Raw genomic sequence first — 6,000 nt, 5'->3', positions numbered from 1 at the left:
TACATAAAGTAAAATAAGGTTGTAAATGTGCATATGCCTTAACCTGAATAACGCTCTTGTTCCCTATCTGTCTGTGTCAGTTTAAAAATAAAACAAAATGTTCTGTAGCTTAAGAAATGCATACCAAGAAAAAAAGATAATGTCTCTCTCTCTCTCTTTTTTTTTAAATGGGATAATTGCTAAGTACCGAGAAAGACATCAAAAAATGGGCTTGGATTCTGTCCACATCCCATATTTATTGAGCGCTTACCGTGTGCGGAGCGCCATGCTGAATGCTTGGGACCGTACGGTACTTCGATCAATGGACACATCCCCCGTCCACGACCGGCTTACAGTCTAGAGGAAGGGAGATGGACATTGATAAAAATCGATAAACGACAGATACGGACTTACGTGCCACGGGGCCAGGAACGGGCGACGGACAAAGGGAACGCGATGCACGGCGGAAGAGTGCAGAGCAGGGACTTCGGTGGAAACGTCCTTGTGTCCGCACGGGGAAAGCGGAGGGACCTCGCGGTGGAAATTTTCCTGCAGAGAAGTCTAGTCGTGCCTTCCGTATCGGTCGACGCGCGCCCGCTTGGACGCTACCTACTTGCCACTCTTTACCTGCCACGATTCCTGTGGCCCTTTCCTCGTCTACACACGGACATCTCCGCCATTTGTCTGCTGTGTGACCTTGGGAAAGCCACTTAACTTCTCTGTGCCTCAGTTCCCTCATTGGAAAAAACTGGGGACGAAGACAGTGGACGAATGGGGACGACCTGATTACCTTGTATCTCCTCCAGCGCTTACTTCACCGCTTGGCAGGTAGTAAGTGCTTAACCAATACCATCATGATTTTTATGATAATCATCATCTCCTACGCAGGAGGGTTTAAAACACTCCCCATTGAGCTGCTCAGGTAAAGGTTTTAACTCTATTTGGTCGGCCGTCTCTAAAATTTGGGTTGCTTTTTTTTCCTTTGTAGTTAACGATGCTAATTGAGAACAGCTCATATCAATGAACAGTAATGCAACAATAACATTGACATTAACGAGACACTTTCCTCATCTGTAAAACAGAGATTCGATGTCACCGGATGTCAGTACAGGACCCGCCCCTTAGTGAGCCCTCGAGAAAGATCACAGGTCATTCGGAGCTATAGAGCCGACATCGCCGTCCACCTACCCGCCTCGAGGCCGAAGTTCGCCATGGGCCGGAGATGTGTCCCCCGACTCCGCCGGACTCTCCCGAGGGCTCGGTCCGGTGTCCCATACACGGTGAGGATTGACGAACGCCGCCGACGGTGAGCCTTATCGTCTCCGCTCTGGTGCCCGAATAGCCAGTGCCGTCGGGGAACGGCCCTCGATGGTTAGAACTGAGCTTGGCACGTAGTGAGCACTTAACAAATGCCATTATGATTATTACCTTGTACACTGTACTGAGCTCTGTGGTTCAAAGTCCCCATCCCACGAGCCCCGTGACCTTGGTGTGATCTTCGATTCATCGCTCTCATCCGACCCGATCCGTCGCCCAGACCTGTCAGTTCTACCTTCGCGAATCTCTAGAATCCACCCTTTCTTCTCCGTCCGAACCCACGATCGGTACCGGAACCGGCGCTCGGTACGGTGCCTGGTGCATACTAGGTGCTTCATGAATACCTTAAAGACAAACAAACAAAGAAACAAACAAAGAAATCTGCTATTGCCTACCGTGATGATCCCAACACCTATTATATCCCTCTCTAGCTATTGTACCAACCTGCTCACTAACCTCTCTTCCCCCTGCTGTCCCCACTCCGGTCATTCATTCAATCAACCCTATTTATTGAGTGCTTACAGTGTGCAGAGCACTGTACCGAGGGCTCGGAATACACACTTCAGCAATAAAGAGAGACAATCCCTGCCCAAGCCGGGCTTTCCTTCTTGACTCTGCTATCTGGATATTTTTTTTTTTTTTTAAACCATTTGGTTCCCATTTTCCCGCTCCTTGAGAACCTCCAGGAGTTGCCTGTCCACCTTGGCATCCGAAAGAAATGCCTTGCAGCTGCCTTTAAATAATTCGGCCCCTCCTCCCTCCCCTCACTGATTTCCCACTCCGTCCCACCCGGCACACTCCGCTCCTCTGAGGCCGACCCGCTTGCCGTACCTCCGTCTCATCTATATCTCACCTCCTACCTGGCTCCCACATCCCGCCTCTGGCCCGGAACGGCCTCCCCCGCCATATCTGACAGACGGCCGCTCTCCCCAAATTCAAATCCTGACGCAAATCAGACCTACTCCTAGAGGGCTTCCCCACCTAAACCTTCATTCGCTCCACTCCCTCTCCCTTCTGGGCCATCTACGTGCTAGGCTGTGCACCCTTGAAGCGCTTGATATTCACCTCCCCCTTCCCTCCGATCCATCGGTGTACATAGCCGTCGGAAATTTATTTCAATGGCTGTTTCTCCCTCTGGACGGTCAGGTTGCTGTGAGCGGGGAACATGTCTAGCACCTCTACTGCATCTTAAGTAACCCACTAAGTGCTTTACAGTACTCTGCCCATAATAAGCGCTCAGTAAATACCACTGACGGATTGACTGATGGGCTTCCCGCTTGTTTTGATGTGTCTATATCTGTAATTCTATTGATTTATATCGATGCCTGTTTACTCATTTTGATACCTGCCTCTCCCCTTCGAAACAGAAAGCCCGGTGCGGGCAAGGACTTTCTCTCTTTATTGCTGAATTGTACTTCCCAAGCGCTTAGTACAGTGCTCTTCATGTGGTAAGTGCTCAATAAATGAGATTGAATGAACAAATGACCTTAAACTCCTTAGACGGCAATCGGGTCTATTAAATCTATTCTCCCCTCCCAAGTGCTCGGTACAACGCTCTGCACTTTGCGAGTTCCCCGAGAGCATGGATCTTGTGCCCGGCACAGTCTTCCACACTCAAGTACCACCAATTGACCGATGCGACGCTGGGGTGTCAGAAAAAGACGTAGAGGATTTTGATCGTTTTTGGCAAACGTTCCCGACCGTAGGTGAATCTCCTGATTCTGACACCGATGAACTTGTTTTTCTAGCTTTCCTTGAAGGGGCAAGGGGATGGGGGACAGGACTGTTTTTGGAAGAGAAGGTGAGGATGGGTATCTGCGGTTCATTCATTGCTATCAACATCTGTCTCCCCCTCGAGACCTTAAGCCGGTCGTAGGCAAGGGGCGTGACTACTGGCTCTGTGGTACTGGGCTCTCCCAAGTGCTTAGTAGAATTCAGACAGATGATCGCTCTCCTCCCCCTTCAAAACCTTACTGAAAGTACATCTCCTCCCAGAAGGCTTCCCTAAGCCCTCCTCTCCCCTCCTCCCACTCCTCTCTGCACCACTCTCATTTGGTCCTTCAAGCAGCGTGACTCAGTGGAAAGAGCCCGGGCTTGCGAGTCAGAGGTCAGGGGTTCTAATCCCAGCTCCACCACTTGTCAGCTGTGTGACTTTGGGCAAGTCACTTCACTTCTCTGTGCCTCAGTTACCTCATCTGTCAACTGGGGATTAAGATTGTGAGCCCCACGTGGGACAACATGATCACCTTGTATCCCCCCAGCGCTTAGAATGGTGCTTTGCACATAGTAAAGACTTCCTCCAGGAGGCCTTCCCAGACTGAGCCCCCTTCTTTCTCTCCCCCTCCTCCCCCTCTCCATCCCCCCCCGCCTTACCTCCTTCCCTTCCCCACAGCACCTGTATATATGGATATATGTTTGTACATATTTATTACTCTATTTATTTTACTTGTACATATCTATTCTATTTATTTTGTTAATATGTTTGGTTTTGTTCTCTGTCTCCTCCTTCTAGACTGTGAGCCCACTGTTGGGTAGGGACCGTCTCTATATGTTGCCAACTTGTACTTCCCAAGCACTTAGTACAGTGCTCTACACACAGTAAGCGCTCAATAAATACGATTGATTGATTGATAGTAAGCGCTTCACAAATACCAGCATCATCATCATCATCATCATCATCTGTATATAGTTGTACTGTGCCAGGTGGCAGCCTCATAGGAGAGATTCGAAGGCGGAGACTCAAGTCGGCTGTGAGGAAAGAGGCAACGATACACCGCTTCCGTATTTTTACTGGGAAAAATACGCTACCAGAAGGATTGCAGATGAAAGTGGGTCATTCTGGGAGAGGTGTGTCCGTGGCGTCGCTATGGGTCAGGGATGGACATATATCTGTAATTCATTTATTCATTTATATTCCTGTCTGTCTCCCCCTTTAGACTGTGAGCCTATTGTGGGCAGGAATGTGTCTGTTGGGTGTTATATTGTACTATCCCAAGCGCTCACTACAGTGCTTTGCATACAAGCGCCCAATATACCATTGAATAAATGAAAGAATTCTCTGCCCACAATAAACACTCGATAAATAAGATCAATTGATTGAGAAAAGAAAGTTCCTGAATAATTTTTTGTTGTTTGTTTATGGTATTTCGTTCAGCGCCTACTATGTGTCGGGCACAGTACTGAGCACTGAAGTAAATTCATTCATTCAATCGTATTTATTGAGCGCTTACTGTGTGCAGAGCACTGTACTAAGCACTTGGGAAGTACAAGTTGGCAACATATAGAGACGGCCCCTACCCAACAGTGGGCTCACAGTCTAGAAGGGGGAGACAGACAACAAAACAAAACAAAATAAATAGAATAAATATATACAAATAAAATAAATAAATAATAATAATGGCATTTGTTAAGTGCTTACTATGTGCGGAGCACTGTTCTAAGTACTGGGGGGGATACAAGGTGATCAAGCTGTCCCATGTGGGGCTCACAGTCTTAACCCCCATTTTGCAGATGAGGTAACTGAGGCTCAGAGAAGTTAAGTGACTTGCCCAAGGTCACACAGCAGACATGTGGTGGAGTTGGGATTCGAACCCAAGACCCCTGACTCCAAAGCCCATGCTCGTTCCACTGAGCCACACTAGAGAAATATGTACAAACATATATACATATACACAGGTGCTGTGGGAAGGGGAAGGAGGTAAGGCGGGGAATGGGGAGGGGAAGGAGGGGGAGAGGAAGATGGGGGCTCAGTCTGGGAAGGCCTCTTGAAGGAGGTGACTCTCAGTAGGGCTTTGAAGGGAGGAAGAGAGCTAGCTTGGTGGATGTGCGGAGGGAGGGCATTCCAGGCCAGGGGGATGACGTGGGTCGGGGGTTGATGTCGGGACAGGCGAGAACGAGGCACGGTGAGATTAGCGGCAGAGGAGCGGAGGGTTTGGGCAGGGCTGGAGAAGGAGAGAAGGGAGGTGAGGTAGGAGGGGGGCGAGGTGATGGACAGCCTTGAAGCCCAGGGTGAGGAGATACAATGTAGTCAAGTGGGACGTAGTCCCTGTCCCGCATGGGGCTCCACCATGCTAATTCCCATTTTACTGATGAAGTAACTGAGGTGTAGAGAAGTGAAGCAACTTGCCCAAGGTCACACGGCAATCAAGTGGTGGAGCCTGGATTAGAACCCGCTGACTCCCAAGCACGTGCTCTATCTGTGAGGCTACGTTGCTTCCTCAGGGTCCCCTTACTCACAGCCGGGGGAACCCAGGCCGGGGGCACCGAGAGGGAATGGCGGGACAGAGGCCCCAGAGCTGCAGGCTCCAGGAGCCCGGACCCGCCTTAACCGCGGTCAGCCCCCAAGTCACCACGGACCCCCTGGACATATGATTTCTTAAGCGCTTCCTAGGAGCTCGATAATATGCTAAGCACTAGGGTAGGTACAAGATCATCAGGTCAGGCACAGTCTGATCGATCGAGAGCTCCCTATACGCAGAGTGCCGTCCCAAGGCTACTATGTACCCTTCGTGCCCGCGGCGATTAGTGGATTGAGCCCTTGGGGAAATACAGAGCCGAGAAGCCGGCCGGGGGCCCATTCGTTGAGCACTCCCCGAGCTGGGCCTCTGCACGTGGAATCTCTCTGAGGCTCTGTCGTGGGTGAGATTAAGTAGGATGAGGTTTCACTGCTGCTTGGGGAAGAAGGGGGCCTTGTGGCTTCCTGAG

The 6,000-nt window shown here is 50.1% G+C and overlaps 1 long non-coding RNA gene across 1 annotated transcript in view; it reads right to left on the bottom strand.

Moving 5' to 3' along the window:
• Positions 1-1,544: 1,544 nt before the first annotated feature.
• Positions 1,545-6,000, bottom strand: part of LOC119942404 — a 39,915-nt gene continuing 35,459 nt past the window's right edge. The window contains exon 4 of the long non-coding RNA XR_005455360.1: positions 1,545-1,640. This is a non-coding gene — a long non-coding RNA (uncharacterized LOC119942404). The remainder of the gene's footprint in view (positions 1,641-6,000) is intronic.

The sequence above is a fragment of the Tachyglossus aculeatus genome, chromosome 21 (genome assembly GCF_015852505.1).
Source record: "Tachyglossus aculeatus isolate mTacAcu1 chromosome 21, mTacAcu1.pri, whole genome shotgun sequence".
Taxonomy (NCBI): domain Eukaryota; kingdom Metazoa; phylum Chordata; class Mammalia; order Monotremata; family Tachyglossidae; genus Tachyglossus; species Tachyglossus aculeatus.
Note: the sequence above shows the minus strand (reverse complement) of the source record. Positions and strands in the feature narration are given on the sequence as shown.